Source organism: Macrotis lagotis, chromosome 3, assembly GCF_037893015.1.
Source record: "Macrotis lagotis isolate mMagLag1 chromosome 3, bilby.v1.9.chrom.fasta, whole genome shotgun sequence".
NCBI classification, from domain to species: Eukaryota; Metazoa; Chordata; class Mammalia; order Peramelemorphia; family Peramelidae; genus Macrotis; species Macrotis lagotis.
The window spans coordinates 231,741,066-231,763,277 of NC_133660.1; positions in this window are offsets into that span (position 1 = coordinate 231,741,066).

The window sequence follows — 22,212 nt, forward strand, 5'->3', positions numbered from 1 at the left end:
ACTTTTCTATATATGATTCAGCAAGAAACAGCAGGAAGAGCTAGAAAGAGAAATCCCATTCAAAGTAACCTCAGACAATATAAAATACTTGGGAGTCTATTTGCCAAGACAGACTCAGAATCTTTTTGAAAACAATTATAAAACACTTCTCACACAAATTAAATCAGATTTAAATAACTGGGCAAATATCAACTGCTCATGGATAGGTAGAGCTAATATAATAAAAATGACAATTCTATCAAAACTACACTATCTGTTTAGTGCCCTACCAATCAAAATTCCAAAAGATTACTGTAATGAGTTAGAAAAAAAATTGTAAGTAAACTCATATGCAGAAATAAAGTCAAGAATTGCCAGGAGCGTAATGAAAAAAAGTTCAAAAGAAGCTGGCTTAACCCTCCCTGATCTAAAATTATATTATAAAGCATCAGTCATCAAAACTGGTATTGGCTAAGAAATAGAGTATAAAAGCAGGAGATGATTATAGTAATCTGCTGTTTGATAAACCCAAAGAGTCCAGCCATTGGGATAAAAACTCCCTCTTTGATAAAAACTGCTGGGATAATTGGAAGTTAGTATGGAATAAACTTAGATTAGACCAACACCTCACACTCTTTACCAAGATAAGATGCAAATGGTTACAGTACTTAGACATAAAAAACAATAATAAAAGCAAATTAGAAGATCAAGGACTATTTTTACCTGGACAGGGGAGTAGTTTATGACTAAGGAAAAGTTGGAGAACATCACCAAAAACCAATTAGATGATTTTGATTACATTAAATTAAAAAGCTTTTCCACAGATAAAGCCACTGTAACCAAAATCAAAAGAAATGTAGTAAATTGGGAAACAATCTTTACAACTAATGATTCTGACAAAGGACTCATTTCTAAAATATACAGAGAACTGAGTCATATTTTTAAAACAAAAAGCCATTAACCAATTGACAAATGGTCAAATGATATGCAAAGGCAATTTACAGATGAGGAGAACAAACCAATCCATAGCTATATGAAAAAATCCTCTAAATCATTAATTATTATAGAAATGCAAATTAAAGCTTTTCTGAGGTACAACCTCACACCTCTCAGACTGGCCAATATGACCAGAAAGGGTAATGATCATTGTTGGAAGGGTTGTGGGAAATCTGGGACACTATTATACTGTTGGTGGAGCTGTGAACTCATCCAACCTTTCTGGAGAGCTATTTGGAACTATGCCCAAAGGGCAACAAAAATGTGCATACCCTTTGATCCAGCAATACCACTACTGGGTCTATATCCTGAAGAGATGAAAAATGGTAAAAATATCACTAGTATAAAAATATTTATAGAAGCCCTGTTTTTGGTGGAAAAGAAATGGAAATCAAGTAAATGTCCTTCAATTGGGGAATGGCTCAGCAAACTGTGGTATATGTATGTCATGGAACACTATTGTTCTATTAGAAACCAGGAGGGAGGGATGGGATTTCAGGGAAGCCTGGAGGGATTTGCATGAACTGATGCTGAGTGAGATGAGCAGAACCAGAAAAATACTGTATACTCTAACAGCAACATGGGAGTGATGATCAAACTTGAAGGACTCACTCATTCCATCAGTGCAACAATCGGGAACAATTTTGGGCTGTCTGTAAAGGAGAGTGCCATCTGTATCCAGATAAGGAAATGTGGAGTTTCAACAAAGTTCAAGAACTATTTCCTTTAATTTAGGAAAAAAACAGATATCTTATTGTCTGATCTTGTTACTTCTTAGACTTCTTGTCTCTTCTTTAAGGATATGATTTCTCCCTGACAGATTGCTTTCCTTGGGTGGGGGGGGGAAGGAAGTAAGATTGGGGAGAAAATTGTAAAACTCAAATAATATCTTTAATAAAAATATATTTAAAAAAAGGAAATGCCACCCCATCCATAACCATAACTGCTCCAGGCTCTCTTGAAAGAGTTGCACCATGTGATCAGACTCATCCTCTCACTTGTGCACATTTTGTGTATATATATATATATATATATATATTGGGGTGAGGATAGAATACTACACACTGAAGGGACTACTTCCTAAATGGCATGCAGACGTTTAATGAAAATGCTTTGAAGAACTTTAGTTCAAGAAGAGATATTCTCAAAATAGTTCTGATGTCCGCATGGAAACGAGAAGTTTCTTAGAACTCTTAGAACTGTATTGTATTTTAAAAGAGTATTGAACTATTGGAATCAATAGAACTGGAAAAATTATTAATTAAAGTACAAAGTTAATTGGAATAAATAAACTTGTGTAAACAAGATCAGATGGTAGTTTATATAACTGAAATGATTTTCAGAGTTCGGCCTTCTGTGATACTTTAAAATTTTTTATTTTAGTATTTCTCATTAAATGATAATAGAACCAAAATTAATCAGATTGATATAATGAGAACCAATTTTCATACCTACTGAACATTGTCACAATGAATGCCAGTTGACACATCTTGAGTTTTGAGAGCTTTCATAGTAGCTCATACTTATTGGTTTGGTCAAATGGCTATACAGTTATTTCACTTTTAAAAAACTCCAGATGAACATAGGCAACAAAATAATGAATGATACCCTCTGAGAATTTAGGGAACTTCTCAAATAAATCATCTGTGTTTAAGCAATTGTATCAATCTCAGTGGATTTCAAATGGCATTTTGATAATGTCAACTGTAGTTCTTCTTAAGGCAGTCAAGGGATTATATCCCAAATGCTACAAAATTTAACACCAACATTTCTTCACTAATTCATAACTAGTTGCTCAGAATCTAAAATCATCAACTACTTGCATCAATAGGTACCACTGCTATTCTTGGGTTTACTCTAAAAGAAGTATCCAGCTCATGTGAGCAGGGCTCATCTATTCTTAATTTGCCAAGCTTTGATGGATTTCAGTTTTATATAGGGCTTGAGTCACCCTACTACTCTGCCTTAATAAGTAAGATTCATTCCTGCTTTGGGCCTTCATTTACCTGGTTCCATGTTGCACCATATGAAGTCAAAGCTTTTCAAGTGAGTTGTCTGTGTGAAACATTATTAAAATATGTTAGTACATACTTCTGATCTACCCTATCATATCAAACATCCTGAAACATCACTACAAACAATGAGCATATGATCCTACATGATTAGGTAACAATACCTTACTTAAGGAAAGCTCTTTCTGTATCAATAGGTATAATTGTTTCATATATTACTTTTTTATGTCTCACCCTGAGGCTTTAGCAGGAGGAATTTCAGTAAAATATTCCTTGGTTGATGTAGAAGAAGGAAAATTGAACTTGAAACCCAGTCGAACTGGGTTTGCATTCTGTATCTTAGTTTAACTGACTATGACTGTAATTGTGGTTGACTTTACCTTTGTGATCCTCAATTACTTCATCTACAAAATGAGAATAGCCATAATTTCCCCCCAAAAAAATTGGGGGAAGAAACTAATTTATGACATTTAAATTGTGGTTTTTTAGCTATTAGAATTCTTCTTATATGCATATTTTGATTATGTTGCCAATTGAAATGAAACTTAAAGTTTACAAATGTGTGTTGGTGCCCTCCATTTAACTAATACTTTTCTAAGGACAATAATCACAAAGCCTTGTCTAAGGCACTGAGGAGTGAAAGAAAACACAAAAGAGACCTTAATCTTGGGTACTTTACATTCTATTTGTGAGGAAGAGATAAAAATTTGATGTAAATAAGTGACTATGTGATAAGTTTGAGGTGGAAAAATGCTTTGGAAAACAGATATATTGAACTGGTAAGCCATTAGCTGAAGGAAGCTTGAAATTCTAAGAAGCAGAGATGAGGTAGGGCATTTGCAGCATGGAGGAGGACCTGTTCTGAGACAGAGAAGGGTATAAAATTTTGATTCTGGAAAATAGATACTAGACCAGCTAGGCTTGAAAATAGAATACATATCTGACAGCGCAATGAAATTAGTCTGAAGAAAGGAACTGGATTCAGATCTTGCAAGACTTTAAATAACAAGGTAAGTGGTTGTTATTTTGACTTCAAGGAAATAAGGGTTTTGTTCAAGACCTGAGTAACAAAGTGAAATGATTAGCCCTGTGCTTTAGGAAGATTATTCTTGTAGGGTTTTAGAGGATTGTTCAAGTGGAAGGAAAGACTGTACTTCAAATTTAAAACAACTTTGACAATAGTCTAAGTGAGAAGAGAAGAAAACCTAAGTGAAGGCAAAGGCTATTTCAAGGGACATATTTCAGGGTATGAGATATATGTTGTAGATGCTGATGTAGATGTAGATGTAGAAGTAGTCATATTTGGCAGCTAACTGGTTAGTAAATGCAAGATGGAGAAAATAGTAAGGACTGATTTCAGGATTGTTAAATTACATTTCTTGGAAGGTTAGTGGGACTTTCAACAGCAAAAAAAGTTAGGTAGGTAATTCATTTTAGATTGATGGTTGAGGGTAAGATGTTTTCCTCTTTGAAATTTGTTAAGTTTGAAATATTTGGGGGATATTTAGGGACCGATGTAAAATTATTAAAGTTCAGGACTGAATTTACGGATTTAGGATTGATTTGGATGGATGTGCTACGGTAGTGGAAGATAGTGAAAACACTGAGAAGGTATAAAAACCAGGAAGGGTCTGCCTCGGGAAATATGTATGGTCTGGAAGTTGCACAGCGATAAGGATCTGCCAAAGGAGCTTGAGAAAGAAAGGCCAGATAGGTAGGAGAAATAATAGGACCAGGAGAGCCTGCATCAGGCAAAGTCATGAACAAAAAAGTAATCAACAAGAGCAAGTGACTTCCTGTGTCTTTTCCTGCAAAGAGAACAAGAGTCAATCAGTCATCAAGCATTGAATAAGCACATACTGCTTAATCACTTTCCCAGGTACTAATGATACAAATCAAACAAAATCTCTAACAATCCAGACCATCTATGAACTGTATGACGAATGCCATAACATTGTGATTTGGGAAATATTGAAAGATCTTAATTTAGAACAATCGTCATCCATTGCATCCTGGACCAGTTTTGACTTTTGTCTTATCACTAGTCTTTGTTAGATGCTGGAGGAGATAATGAGGTTGAACTTTATGCAGTTCTTCTTCACTTAAATCCAATTCAAGTAAAATTCAAGACATTCTTTTGGTGTCATTAATTCTCTTTAAGAATGAATAGCAATGGGGGAATTCTTCATTCTTTTTCTCTAATTCTTTATTCTATTATGGTGGCTTTGTGAGTTCTCAAAGAATGAGTCACTAGAACACAAGTTTTCCAAAGTTCTCTTATGCTGTAAAGTCTTCATTTTTTTTTAGTAAGGCAATAGGGTTAAGTTACTTGCCCAAGGTCACACAGCTAGGTAATTATTAAGTGTCTGAGTCTGAATTTGAACTCAGGTACTCCTTACTCCAGGGTTGTTGCTCCAGGTTATTGCACCACCTAGCTACCCCCTGCCATAAAGTCTTAAAAGATGGTGCTGCCAAAAAACCATCTCTGCATTTGAGAAACCTGCCTATCTCAGTCTAATGAAATTCGGCCTGGTAGAATGACCACTGGAGATGAAAACTGTGGCTGTCACTATTAAGGAAACAAAGAAAATGTGAAGTAGAATTTCTAGGAGGAGTTATATGTGGAAGGTGAAATGATTATGCTAGACTGAAACAAGAGACAAAGGATTAGAATTAATAATTCATCTCTGTCTCATCCTCACCTTTCTAGGGTGAACAATGACAGTATTTTCAAGCTACTCCTCTCTTCCTAGCACCAAATGAGACTTTCACTTCAGCACCCCATCTTGGGTCCAGTTTTGGAGGGGGTCTTTGCACAAGAACAAAAAGGGAAGGACAATATACCCGTACTGTGTAATAGTTATTGGACTCACCATTTGCCTAAGGACAACAATTAGATTCATGCTTTTGCATCACTTTCAACATTATGAAAGAAAAGTTAATTTGATCCTCTTAATTGATCTCAGAGTTTTAAAGGCATGAAGATCCTGATATTTTTCTTTTTTCCCCTGTTTTTTGGATTTTGCTAGCCAATGGGGTTAAGTGACTTGCCCAAGGTCACACAACTAAGCAATTATTAAGTATCTGAGGCTAGATTTGAACTCAGGTTGTTCTGATTCCAGGGCCAGTACTCTATTCACTGAAACACCTAGCTGCCCTGCTGATAATTTTCAAAAATATTTTTCATCTGTCATATTTTCTGGGTAACCTGTCACTGCCTCTCAATTCCCAATAATGAAACAGTTGTGAACTGGAAATTGCTATGATCAACCACATTTTAACTGATGCCACATGGCAATGTTCATTGAATAGAAATAGAAATCATTTGGATGAAACAGGAAAACATTTGAGTTAATACAGGCTTTCCCACCTAGGGAGAGAGGTGAAGAACTGACTGATCAATGATATCGTTTGTGCTGGGTGGAAGGGATGCAAATGACTAATCCTCCCAGATAGAATTCTCACATTGCTCCCCAACCAAAAGGAAAAGAGCTCAAGTTATTGCTCAAATACTGTCCTATTCATCACCACAGCAGCTCCAGGGTCTCTTAAAATTCTTGTGCACTTTAATGAAACTCACCCGTTTCTCATAGAAACATTTTAGGGGATGAGGAAGGGGTCAAGAGAGCAAACCAGGTGGAGATACAGGAATGAAGTAGTGAGTCTAGCATCCTGGTTCTGAGGAAGGGACCTTCAGGACAAAGCCTAGTAATATTTAAACTTCAGATCCATCCAGTTGCTTTACCACATTTGAATGAGAACATGGTGGGGAAGAATGCTATGTAGAAACTGTGGTAAGTCTGTGCTGTAACTCATTACTCATTAGAGAAATGCAAATTAAAGTATTTCTGAGGTACCACCTCATAGCTCTCAGACTGGCCAATATGACCAGAAAGGACAATGATAAATGTTGGAAGGGTTGTGGGAAATCTGGGACACTATTACACTGTTGGTGGAATTGTGAACTCATCCAACAGTTCTGGAGAGCTATTTGGAACTATGCCCAAAGGGCAACAAAAATGTACATACCCTTTGACCCAGCAATACCACTACTGGGTCTATACCCTGAAGAGATGAGGAAAAAGGGTAAAAACATTACTTGAACAAAAATATTTATAGCAGCCCTGTTTGTGGTGGCAAAGAACTGGAAATCAAGTAAATGTCCTTCAGTTGGGTTATGGCTTAGCAAGTTATGGTATATGTATGTCATGGAACACTATTGTTCTATTAGAAACCAAGAGGGATGGGAATTCAGGGAAGCCTGGAGGGATGGGATTTCAGGGAAGCCTGGAGGGATTTGCATGAAGTGATGCTGACTGAGATGAGCAGGACCAGAAAAACACTGTACACCCTAACAGCAACATGGGAGTGATGTTCAACCTTGAAGGACTTGTTCATTCCATCAGTGCAACAACCAGGGACAATTTTGGACTGTCTGCGAAGGAGAATACCATCTGTATCCAGATAAAGAGCCATGGAGTATGAACAAAGTTCAAGGACTATTCCCTTTAATTTAAACAAAAAAACAGATATCTTAAAGTCTGATCTTGCTATCTCTTATACTTTAAGTTTCTTCCTTAAGGATATGATTTCTCTCATCACACTCAATTTGGTTCAATGTACAACATGGAAACAAAGTAAAGACTGACAGATTGCTTTTCATGTGGGGGGAAGAGAAGTAAAATTGGGGGGATTGTAAAATTCAAATAATATCTTTAATTTAAAAAAGAAGAAAAAACCAAAAATAACAAAACAAAACAACAAAAGAAACTGTGGTAGCATTGAGTCCACTGTCCCCTGGGACTAAGGTCTTATAGAAGAGAATAAGTTCCTATTTTAGGTATTCCGCACTATTGGTCCTTTTGTGTTTGCTATATCTTCCATGGAAATATCCTGTGTAAAGTCTCCTTGGTCTTAATTTGACCAATGGAACTTGGGTAATGATCATTGTCAGCTAACAGAACAACATTTGTAATGAGGCTCAGGCCCCTAGAATGACACTAAAATATCTTCATGTCCACTAGGTAGGAACCTAGAAAAGTAAGGGGAGGATTGGCCTAGAATAGTTGTGGGAATATAAGGCCAGACCAAACCTATGTACAAACATCAAATTCACTATGATTACTCTCAATGAAATGGCATACATGTCCAGTGATCAACAAGTGGGCAAAATTCTTGAGTAGTTGAATTATATCCTGCATTTTGCTATAAATCACACCAGAATGCAAGAGCAAGTTATACCTAAAAGGGAGCTAGAAAAAGTGAGAACATCATTCATCTGAAAGAATAAAAAGTCCAGCAAATTAAAGCAATGAAAAAGAGTCAAACTACATTACAAAATGGTAGTCATCAAAACCATCTGGTCCTGGTTAAGAAACTGAGTGGCGGGTCAGTAGACTGGATTGGGTATATAATACACACCAGTAAATAACCATGATAATCTAGTTTTGGACAACCCAAATATCCAAAATTTTGGGACACAAGAAATCAGTCTCAAACAAAAATTCCTCAGAAAACTGGAAAGCAGTTTGGCAATAATTCAATATAGACCAACAACTTAAATTGTATACTGAAATATATTTAAAATGAGTACATGATTTACACATGAAGGGTGGTAATAAAAGCAAATTAGGGAAACACGGAATAAATTACTGGTCAGATTTTTGACTAAGGGAAGAATTTATGAATACACATGAAATAGAAGGCATTATGGGATATAAAAACAGATAGTTTTGAATGTAACCAAGATGAGAAGGAAATTTTATGGTAAGTTTTTCTGAAAAAGGACTCATTTTTAAAAACTGTAGAGAAATTAGTCAATATTTAAAAATATGAATCACTTCCCAATTGATAAGTGATCAAAGGATATGAGGCAGCAATTTTCAGAAGAAATCAAAGTTCTCTCTAGAAAGCCATATGAAAGAAAATGATTTAAATTACAATTGATTAAAGAATTGCAAATTAAAACAACTCTGAGGACTATCTGACAGCTATCACATTGCCTAATATTACAGGTGTTTTAAGGGATTGTGGGGAAATTGGAACATGAATGAACTATTGGTGGAGCTTTGAACTGATACAAATTTATGGATAGCAATGTTGAACTAAACCCAAGAGGTATCAAACTGTACAAACCCCTTGACTCAGCAATAACACTACTAAGTCTGTAACCCAAAGAGATTAAAGAAAAAGGGAAAAGACATGTAGGTATGAAAACATTTTAGCAGCTCTTTTTCGGTGACTGGAAATTGGAAATTGAGGGGATGCCTATCAACTAGGAATAGCTGAACAAGTAGTAGTTAGTATATGATGGTGAAGGAATACTATTGTGCTCTAAGTAATGAGAGGCAGGATCCATACAGAATCCTTGGGAAGGTTTACATGAGTGAAGGAGGACACTGTATAGAGTAACAGCTATATTGTGCAATGATCCATTGTGAATGACTGTGTCATTCTCCACAGTCCAAGAAAGTTCTGAAGACTTATGTCGAAAAATACTCTCCAATCCCAGAGAAAGAACTGATGGAGTCTAAATGCAAATTAAAGCACACTTTTTTTTCCTTAGGATTTTGCAAGGCAAATGTGGCTTGCCCAAGTCCACACAGCTAGGTAATTATTCAGTGTCTGCGACCGAATTTGAACCCAGGTACTCCTGGGCCAGTGCTTTATCCACCTTAAAGCACACTTTTAAAATGTCTTTGTTATTCTTGATTTTTAATCAGTAGTTTCATATACCACATATTGTGAAAATGATTTATATGACTTTGTAAATATTACCTATATCAACTTGCTTGTTTTCTCAGTCAGAGGAAGGGGAAAGAGAAAATTTGGGATTCAAAATTTTATAATGTTAACAAATGTTGTTTACATGAAATTGAAAAAATAGATAAATTAGACAAAAAAATAAAAATTAGGTGTAAATTAATGTAATTCTTTTTTTAGGTTTTTGCAAGGCAAATGGGGTTAAGTGGCTTGCCTAAGGCCACACAGCTAGGTAATTATTAATTGCCTGAAACTGGATTTGAACTCAGGTACTAATGACTCCAGGGTTTGTGCTCTATCCACTGTGCAACCTAGCCACCCCTTATGTAATTCTTTTACAAAGAATGAGGCAGTAAGGAAACATTTCAAAAACGGAATCAAATCACATATAGTCCTTCAACAAAGGTAACAAGAAGAAATTTTCTTACAGAGCTCTAGTCCTAAAAATCCATTATATTTTTCTGAAAATTTGAGATATAATCATATCTCCTGGACCTTCTCAACTTTTAGATTTCTTGATTATCTTCCTAGTTTCCTAGATGGTGCAGGGAAAGAGTGCCAGCCCTGAACTCAGGTGGTCCTGAGTTCAAAAATAGCCTCAGACACTTACTAACTCTATGACCTTGGGCAAGTCACTTAAACTGGCAGGCCTCAAATCCAGGGTCATCTCCAATAATCTTTATTTATATCTGGCTACTGGGTCCAGATGGCTCTTGAGGAGATCTTGAGGTTGTTGACTTTGCACAGCATTCTACTCACTCACATCCAATTCATATATAAGTCATGACAACGTCTTTCTGATGCCATGGTTTTCTTCCAGAATGAAGGCCTAACATTATCATTTCATATCATATCTAGTCAACATTGTCACAATCATAATAGCCACATGTTGAGCAAGAAAAATTGTTGAGAGTTTCCATGGACTATCATACTGGTTTTGGTTATGCTCCTATCCAATATTTTTATTCATTTTTTATTTTCTTTTTTATGGGTTTAAGTTGTAATTTCTATCTGATTGCCTAAGATGAGAAAAAGGAAATATGATCATTGTTGGAGAGGCTGTAGGAAGACTGGGATGTTTATACACTCTTGGTGAAGTTCTAAACCAATCCAGCTATTCTGGAGAGCCATCTGGAACTATGCCCAAAGAGCAATAAAGCTGATCATAACCTTTGACCCAGCAATACTAATACTAGGCCTATATTCATATGAAATCATAAAAAAATGGGAAAAGTTCCACATGTTGAAAAATATTTAAAGCAGCTCTTTTTTATAGCAGTAAAGAATTGAAAACTGACGGCTATCCTTTAACTGAAAAATGGCTGAACTTGTCATGATATATGAAAGTTAAAGAATATTATTATATAAGAAACCATGAATGGTCAGACTTTAGGGAAGCATGGAAGAAATTTCAAGTATTGGTTCTGAGTGAAGGGAGCAGAACCAAGACAACATCGTACACATTAACAATAATATTTTGTGTTACTCTAATATGATGAATGCAGCTCTTCTCAGCTGTTCAGAGATCTAGGACAATCTGGGAGACCTGTTACAGACAATGCCATCAACATACAGAGGAAAAAGAAAACAAACAAACAAAAAACTACCACATAAAGTGAGAGCATGCTATATTCACTTTTTTTAAAACTTGTTTTTTACTTTCCTTCCTATCCCATGATTCTTTTTCCTTTTCCATTAATCATGATTCCTCATACACAAAAATGACTAATTTGTAAAAGTGTTAAACACAAATGTACATGTACAATTTTTACCAGATTGTTTGCTTCTGAGGGGCCCTGGGTATAATGGAAGGTGGTAGAAAGACATATAATTTATAAATATGCAAGTGGATGAATGTTGAAAAATTCTATAACATTTAACTGGAAAATGAAATATCGAGTTAGGAAAGAAATCCATGTTTATGTGTAATTGGAAAAAATGAAATATTATTAAGTGAAAAAATTTAAAAAAGGAATCCTATGGTTAACTGATTTTGCCAAATATCCTTCTTCTGGTTCCCAATTGTTCTTGAAGTGTTTCTACCACAACACTTCCCCTAAGTAGTTTTCAGACATAAATTGTCCCTGTTTCCTAACTTGGGGACCTGACAAACATATCTATTTTTTTGTTTTGTGAATAATTGTGTTGTGACTCAACCAAAACTCCCCTATACTTAAGTGGTGGATTTTTTCTTGTTGATAATATGGTGGTAAGGTAGTTCTTCAGGGAATGGCGAGAAAGCAGTGTGGGACATAGCTGGAACTGACATAACTTGAAATAGTGGGCCAATTGAGGCATTTATTAATGTATATTGAAATGGAATCTTCTGAACTGGAAGAAATAGAAATTTGGAGTAGAATTTATTGAAATCATTTGAATATTGAGCTCAGACATTTTCTTTGGAAACTTTTATAACAGCATATGTTGTGCACTAAACATTCAATTTTTTTTGTCTTTATAATTTGTGAAAATAAACTTGAATGGGCTACATTCTTTCCCCTGAACTCAAACCATAACAAGTATAAGGCAGTACAAGCTTCTTTCCAGTTTACATTCAAAATAATTATTATCTTCTCTATTGGGAATGCTGCCTACCAAGAGAAAACAATTGCTCCCCATGGTCATTAAACATAGTTCATCCTTAGGACTAATTTTGAAAAATTCTCATTGTAGTCCTTCCCTCCATTTAATTGTAACATGTTTCTAAAGCCATAGAGGAAGCTGAAGGCCTGCAAGGCTAACTCTCCACTCTTGACCAATACTGAATTCATACAGACAATTCACAATGTTGGCTATGCATTCCCTGGCCCATCAGCACTCTTAAACCTTGGAGATATGTTGCACAATAGGATTTTGATGACAAATAATGTAATGTATTCTTTACTTAGACAAGAATAATTCAGGCTTAAATTGCTTTAAAAAATAAATATTTGTCTAATGACAAAGGCTGACCCTTGTATTAACATAACAGTAGCAGTCATAAGAGCAGAAATGGAAGAGATCTGAAGAACAATGCTCCTCATGTCTGGAATCACTTTGAGGAGATATTAGCTGCTTTCTCATTGTCTATACTCATTCTATCTCTTGGTCTCCATGTACCACACTTTAGTTAAATGACTTTAGTGCATATGACAGTTGGATGTTGGCCCTTGCTTTCACTTTGAAGTGGTAGAAGGGGGAGGGAACAAGTTTTTATTAGACATCTGATGTGTAGCAATGTGGCAAGCATTGTGCTAAGTGGCCATTAGGTCTTTAGAAATGGCTTGTAACACAGGTATTATCATGTGTCCATTTCAGAGATGAAGAAATTGAGGCAGACAGAAGTTAAACAAAGTTCTGAAGGATTCATAGATAAGAAATATCTACTGGATTTCAAGCCTCCTTCCTGACCCCAAACCCAGCACTCTCCCCAGTCATATATCAGGCATCTGCCTAAATTATAAATATACAGCTGGAACATTTGTCAGTGGATGTTATTTAGAGGACACTTGCTGCTAAATATTTGTATATGAGCAAGATAAACTCATCACCTATCCAATATTTGTGCTTGAATCCAGGAACTAAGAACAGTTTGTCAGGACACCCATCTAAACCAAGAGATAGAATAGCAATAGTAAAGACACTAATTACTATTAATCTTCTGAAAAGTTGGAGTTTGATAAACATTAGTTGCAAAATAAAAGTAACAGATAACAACAAAACCACATGTCATAGTTTCACATCTTCATACATCTTATTTGTTACATTTTCTTATACAAGTGACTTTGAGAATGAATTTAAAACTTATAATCAATGTTTTCTTAAAAGAATGACAATTTCAAAGAATAGTTCTCTTCCTTAATGTCATCCAGTGATGGGAAGATCACTAGCTTTTAAGGAAAATCATTTCTGTTTTGGAGATATCCTATTGCTAGCATATTTGTTCTCATGTCAAGCTATAGGTTGTCTCTGATATTTCTATTTCTGTTCTCTGTACCCTTCCACATATAAGTTATTGAACTACTTGGAGAAAGCTATTATATCCTTTCTAAATCCTATCTTTTCTAGAGTGCACATCCCCAAATACTTGAACCACTCATTTTATGGAAGGATTTGCATTCTTCTTATAAATCTGACCAGTTTCTCCAGTGGTGCATTAGCATGCTAGTATCCATCCTAATATGTGGGATCAAGAATTGAGCATAAGGTCTCCAAATGTGTTTTGGTCAGACTATGCACATGACAATCATCATTCCTGATTCCATGACTAGAAAGTGAATCCAGCTCCAGTTTCTCATTCTAGCATGGAGGGATGCTTGTGCTCCAGTTTGTACCATTGGAACACATGTTTTCCAAAGTTCTCCACTGCTGTAAAGGCTTAAATATGGTGCTGGCAAGAGAACCACAGTGAAGCCTTCTGGTATGAAAACTATGGCTCTCAGAACTCATGAATCAAAGAAAAATGTGAAGCAGCATGTCTAAGAAGGGTTGTATGTGTAAAAATCAAATTAATCTGCTATGTTGCGGCAGGAGAGAAAGAATTAGAGTCTTAGTTTATCCCTGTCTGACCCTCATTGTTCTAATACAAAGTCTGAGAGTGCTTTCTGGATACTCAATGCCTATTATCACCAAATGAAATTTTCTATTTTGGCTCGTCTTTGGCTTCATCATTTTGGAAGCATAGGCTGAATGGAGAGGGCTATGTGTCCTACCATGTAATCTTGTCAAATTGTTCACCAGACAGAAATGAATGTTGGGTTCAAGTTAGTACAAAGATAAAACTAGATTCAAGCTTTTACCACACTTTGAGAAATTATAGAATAAAAATCTACATGAGCCTTTTAATTAAGCTCAGATATCCCAGGCAGAGAGATCCTAATATTTTCCAACTATTTATATTTTCTGTAGTTTTTTTGCTCACTTGCCTTGACCTCTATTATTGCATCTCATTCCAAATATATTTTTATATGAAGGCATATAATAATGCTATTTTATCAGAACTATAAATAAGCTAGATAAAACAAGAATCTTTTGAATTTGTATAAGCTTTTGAAAACTGGGAGAGGCAATTTTTAAACTGAAAAATCATTAATATCATTGTGACATGTGATAGAGAAAAAAAATGACTGGTGTTCTCATTGTTATCAGGATCAAAGTTGATGGAGCTCTTCAAATGCTAATTCATCCACAAGTATAACAGCTCTATAATAGAAGGGATTTGCTTGAATTGATGCTGAGTGAGATGAGCAGAACCAAAAACACATTATACAACCTAACAGCAACATGGGGGTGATGATCAAATTAGATGGACTTGCTCATTCCAATAGTGCAATAATTAGGGACAATTTGGGGCTATCTGTGATGGAGAATACCATCTGTATCCAGAGGAAGACCTGTGGAGTTTGAACAAAGAGCAAGAAATATTTCCATTAATTTAGAAGAAAAAACTGGTTCCTTGCAGTCTCTTTTACTTTATGTTTCTTCCTTAAGGATATGATTTCTCACTCATCACATTCAATTTAGACCAATGAATACCATGGAAATAATGTAAAGACTGGCAAATTGCATCTGTAGGGGGTTGGAAGATAAATAAGATTGGGGGAAAATTGTAAAACTCAAAATAAATAAAATCTTTAAAAAAGAAAAATATAATATATACATATATTCATATATATATATATATATATATATATATATGACACATGTAAAGTTGAACTACTTGATTTTGGGGGGCAGCACTTTGAAAATGTTTAGACCTTGTTTCTTTCATCATTCATGCATTTCACTCCCTAATTAGTTGCTCTCACTGGAAGCCCTCTCTTATAAGAGATATGTATCATCAAGGCAAACAAATCAACCAATCCACCATTTCTGAGAATTCATGCCTTATTCTGTACCTCTAGTCCATAACTTTTCTTCTAAGAAATGGTAGAAAATATTTCCCCATCAGACTTATGATGACATGATTTATCAATACTCAGATCCAAGATCTCAGGTTTTTCAAGGTGGTTTCCCCTTTGAGGAATATTATTTATCACATCAATTGTTCTAGATTCACACTGCATCAATTAAAGAAAGAGTTCCCATATTACTCCAAAACTGTATTTTTTTTACCATTTCTTATGGTCCCACTACTTGATGATACCACAATTTACTCAGTTATTCTGAAATGGAAGGATATAATGGGTAAATGAGATACTTTTACAGCATGACATTACTAGAAACAATAGTATTTGTATAGGAAAATTTCCCTATTTCTTCAGGTTACCAATTAGCAAAATGATAAGTTCTTTGCAGAAATGTCAAACTATGTGAGCAAAATACAAAGAGGAGACTCAAAATTGAGATTTTCCATTTCTCCTCCCTTGTGATTTTATAACACAAGGATTGTCCTGGAAGCAGGAACTCTCCTTCTTGTCAGCTAGTGGATACCTTCTTCAGGATGTGGAAAATGATACTACAGGAAGTGATCAAACATCAAAAAGACTTTCTCTGCAAGGTATTAATAACTTTGGTTACTAGCAGAATAGTATTTACACATTTGGATACAGTCTCTGCCTATATATATATATATATATATATATATATATACATATATATATATATAATACACACACACACACACATATATATATATATATATATATTAATATGAAACATACCAATGATGTGATTAAACAAACTTCTTCATTCTTGCAAACTTTCCTACAGCCTTACAATGGCAAAATTGGCAAATCACACAGTATGATTCGTCCAGGGAAAAAAATTTGGTGGCAACAAATATATTCATATATCCTTTGTTTAGGGTTCCTGCTAAGTTGCATAGGAGCAAAAAATGAGTAACATAGCAGGATATCATGTAGGTGGCTTGTGAATGTTTCCTGAATATATCAATATATCAAATCTTTGTTTTGTATTTTATATTAATCTGATTTTTTTCTTTTTTCCCACATGTTTATCTAATGGGCTCTTGTGAAACAGATGTCTGGCAACAACTGCAATGCAGTGACTGAATTCATTATTTTGGGGTAAACTGATGAGCCAACCCTTTGTGTCATTCTCCTTCTGATATTTTTTGGTTTTTATTTTGTCACCTTAATGAGTAACCTTATTATAATCACATTGATCAGAAAAAGCTCGCAACTTCACACTCGAATGTACCTTTGTCTCAGCCATTTGGCATTTGTGGATACTAGATATTCCTTATCTGTCACAACTGTTATGCTCAAGAACTTCCTTGTGGACAAAATCATAATCCCTCTTGGAGGCTGTGTGGTCCAACTGTTCTTTGTAGACTTTTGGGACAGCTGAGTGCTTTCTGCTGGCTGTGATGGCCTATGATTGGTATGTGGCAATCTGTAACCCCTTGCTTTATTCTGTCAACATACCCCCTAGTATCTGTACTCTATTCCTTATCTTCTCCTACCTGGGGGCTTGTATAAATGCTTGGATCTACACTTGTTGCTTATTGAGCCTGTCCTTCTGTGGGCCCAATATGATTAATCAGTTTTTCTGTGATTATTCACCACTTCTGAACCTTGCTACATACCAAGATGGTACAGTTGAAATTCTAACATCTGCCTCGTCTGGATCCATAATTGCGATCTCAGTACTAATTATCATAATTTCTTATGTCTCCATCCTCTTCTCTGTCTTGAAAATCAGCTCCACTGAGGGAAGATCCAAAGCTTTCTCAACTTGCACCTCCCATCTCATTGCAGTCACTCTCTTCTATGGCACCCTTACATTCATTTATGTGATGCCCAACTCCAACTACTCAGCAGATGAGAATACAGTAATATCAGTTTTCTACATAGTAATAATCCCCTTGTTGAACCCTCTGATCTAAGGAACAATGAAGTAAAAGTGACTCTGAGAAAACTGATGAGGAGGATATAATCCTTATTCGTGAATTCATCTTAAGTAAATACTATGTCCTAGGTTTCAGGGTTGCAAGGAAAAATTGAAACATTACTTTCCTTTAAAGATGTAATATTCTTCTGACATTCTGTTTAAAATTAAGAGATATCAGCAGCTAGGTTTTAGAAAAGCTACACGGTATTTTTATTTTGATGTGCTAGATTTATAAATTTCAATGTTGATTGCAAAGGTCTGAAAAGTTGCACAATCATGGATATCCCCACCTCTGTAAAGGGCATGTAAAAGTGTTGTATCTCTCTTCTTTGGGTTCCTGATCTTTTTGAAATATTGCAATACTGATTTTACATTGATTTGTGGTAGTTATTGTTTCCATTTCAATTATTATAATCATTATATAATGTTTTCTTTGCTCTGCTATCATCATTGTGTAGCAAATCAAGTAATTTTTTCTGTTTCCTGTTCTTTTTTTGTTTTTTCAAGTGGTATAGTCATATTCTGTTATGTTCATGTGGCCACAGTTTGTTTTTCCATTCCTCAGTCACTGACCATTAGATTTGTTTTCAATTCCTTGCTACTATCAAAGTGGCACTGCAACTATTTTGGTGCAAGTGAGAATTGTGCTTTTTATCAATGTCCAACTATATGTCTTAAAACACCTGAAAAAATGTATTATTTTTCCTGTGGACTTGTTCTTCATGATGGGTGGGAATGGAAAGATACAAGAAGAAACTGAAAACATAAAAAATGAAAGAAATCAATAAAAATTCATTTAAAATGTTGAGCTTCTTGAACCTGAATACTTCTTTCTTGTTTAGTACAACATAGCTACACTAAACTATTTTCATTTTCCACACATGACAGTCAATCTTCTGTGTCTTTTCTCTGGTTTTCTCACAGATCAGGTACACTTCATTTCCTGGGATTTCCTTGAGACAATTCCCATCCCATTCTGTGCAAGAAGTCTTTTGGACCTCTCAAGCAAACAGTAGTTTCCTCTCTAAGATGATCTTCCATCTCTTCTGCCTATAATTTATATATCCTTGCTTCACTACATAGTGTCTCTCCCAATAGAATGTGAGCTGCTGGATAATTGGGATTCTTTTTTGTTTTGAAATACAACTTATAAAATAGAATCTCCCATATAACAACCCTGAATAACCTTGTTGACTACCTTGTTGGCAATCCACTCCACATCATCTCCCTTTGTTTAATATTTTCTCAAAATAAGGAGATCAGACCTGAGCATGATAATTGATATCTGATCTTTTTGAGGAATAAAGCAGCAAAATGTTCACATTACCAACTTTGGATTCTATCTTCTCTGAATTCAATATAAATTTCTCTTAGTCTTTGTTTTCATCATGATATACCACTCAAAAATGACTACTTTTCAGGGGCACATATGTGATGCAGTGGGTAGAGCACTTACGAGCCTGAGACACCTTATAATTACCTAGTTGTGTGATCTTGGACAAGTCACTTAAGCTCATTGACTTGCCAAAAATAAAATCCCCCCAAAAATTGATTACTAAGGTTTCATTTTTTCAAGCACCATTTTAACTTTTAACTTTGATTATAATTCTGCATTGTGTATTGTGAGATGTAATTCTACCTTTTGCCCAACAAGATTTCCATTTAGGAAATAATCACCTTATACTATAATCTAATCATAATCAATTTTATAGAATAATTTGAAAGCTAAAAATTACAGTTCCTCTTTCTCTCTTCATAATTTCCCTTAATATTATTATGGATATCATATGGATTCTTGGGGCACCTATTCCAACTTTCATATACCAAGTAATAAATCAGGGCCCACAGAACAAGGCTATCTTTATCAGTCATCAGGATTCTTGAGGTAACCATAATGGATTGTGCTGTTTGAACTCCTGTTTCCAATTCAAAGTATTTTCCCAACATCAATCTCAGTGCTATTTACAATCTCCATGAAACTATCATCTGATGTAGTACCTGGTTTTCAGGTGCCATTTCACCAATCATCATCAATTAACTTTCTAAAGGTATATTTACTGAGAAAAAATAGCACAAACATAAATAAGAATCACAAACCAGTGTACCATTAGCATAGTCTCTCCTATAACTTTCAATACTTGAGAGAAGAGGCTCAATAAGAAAGCAGTTACACAGCGCTGATTCTTTCAACTTCACTTCCAAATGTGGGAATGCGCATTCTCTTCCTTGTTTGTAAGAGCTGAGTTAATGATTGTGAAGTCAAGGATTCTGGTTTCTACTTAATGTTCTGCTCCAGTATCCAAACTTATGTCTCCACATATAATACTTGTATTTTGCTCTTTTGACCATGTAAAATTAATAAGATCTCCACCTTCTCTAAGAGTTCTTCACCTAATAAGTCAGAATGGGCACAACCTAGGCAGAAGCAACCACAAGGCCTTTGTGCAAGGATTCATATCAACTCAGGTGGAAAGATGATGCCCCTGACTGTATTTGGAATGATTGAAATTTACTGGCTGAAAACTTGGAGAAATAGCAACTGAATGTCTAGTATTATCACTAAAAACTGTCTAAAGCTATAAAGGAGGCAACTACACTGTCCTTTAGAGGAAAAAAAGTTTATCCTAGGCTTAACATGAGATAATTTTTGTTACAGATGTTCCATGGGATTGGTGAGTGGAACTTTAGGTGAATAAATTAAAATACTTTTAGGAGCAATGTGATTATAATTTCAAATCAGGAAAGTGTGGATGTGGAGTGAGGTATAGAGGAATAGACTATGAAAGTGTTCCTACAACTAATGTGTATATTATGTGAGTTACTTTACTGCATCGGAAACACAGAGTAAAGCTACTTGCTAAAAAGGGCAATTCAAGGAGCCTGCAATGAGGCAAACCAATTTGGTGGTATTTGTGGCTGATCTCATTGAGCTGTGCACCTTAAACCCACTTAAACCAGTCTTGTGGTCTGATGTGGCTGATATGAAAATATTTTAACAGAATTGTACATGGCTTTTGGGATTGGGAAAGCATGGGAGAGAGGAGATAAACATGGAACACAAAACCTTATAAAAATCAATGTTGAAAACTTTCTTTACATGTAACTGGAAAAAATAAAATACTATTAAATGCAAAAACATAAAAATAATCGAGCCCCATGACCAACTAATGCTGCAAAATATCCTTTTTTCTGGATTACACTACTTCCTGTTAAAAAAACTCTTCTTTCTCTATCAGAACTCCTCCCCTATTTGGTAATCAATTATAAATTGCCCTTGTTCCTTCTGGACTAAGGGTGCCATTGTAACTGGATTCATGGACCTGACAAGCATGTTTATCTTTTTCATTTAGAAAATAATTTTGTTCTTACTCAAAATTCCCATATATTTGAGGGATGGGATTTTTGCATGTTGGCAATATGGCAGTAAGGTTCCTTTACATTTTTGCAAGACAATGCGTTTAGTTACTTGCCCAAGGCCACACAGCTAGGTAATTATTAAGTGTGCAAGCAGAATTTGAACTCAGGTCCTCCTGACTCCAGGGCCAGTGCTCTATCCACTACACCATCTAGCTGTCCCATAAGGTCTGCTTTTATAAAAGTCATTCAGCAATGTGAGAAATATCTGTGGCTGACTTGATCTGATATGGAGGACCATCTGAAACACTTATTAGTGTATTTGTACATTGAAAATTTTAAACTGGGAGAAAGCATAACTTGGAGTATGATGTATTGGAATTGTTTCAATGGGGAGTTCAGAGATTTTTTTGAGAACTTCTGTAACCACATAAGTTGTATGCTAGAAGATCAATTTTTCCTTTTTTAATTTTTGAGAAAAGCTTAAATGTGCTTTGTTCCAACGCCTGAAGTGAAACCACAACAAATATAAGATAATACAACCTTCCTCCCCGTTTGCAAACAAAATTATTAACATATGTATTGAGAATGCTGCCTGACATGAGATAACAATTAGGCCCTACAGTTGCTAAAAATATTTTATTTTATCCTTAGACTAATTTTGAAAAAATGATCACCATAGCACTTCCTTGCATTTAATTGTAATATGTTTCTAAAACCCTAGAGGAAAATGCTTATTGCTTTCCAAGCTTGAGTCTCCCCTCTTGGCCAATACTTAATTCATACAGACTATCCATAATCTTGGTGATGCATTTCCTGGCCCATTAATACTCCTAACCCTTAGAGGACTGTTGTACAGGAAGATTTTGTTGAGAAATACTGCAACAAGAAAATATGTTCTTTAGTTAGGCAAGAACAATTCAGCCGAAAATTGCATTAAAACTACTTATCCTAAGGACAAGACTGGTCTTTGCATTAACATATCAGTAGAAGTCATAAGAGAAGGAAAAGTGGAGACTTGAGGAAGCAAGCTCCTTGTGTGGAATCACCTTGAGGAAGCCCCCACCTACCTTCTCAGTTTCCATTTTCACTCTGCCTCTTGGGCAGCCTTTGATAAAAAGACTTTGATGCACATGAAAGTTAGAAGTTGGGCTTTGCATTCACTTGTAAGTATTTCAAAGAGAAGGAAATGAGCATTTATTTAAACATGTAGTAGGTAACATGTGGTGAACCCTGTCCAAGGAAGATAATTAGATCTTTGCAAATGAAGGCATAA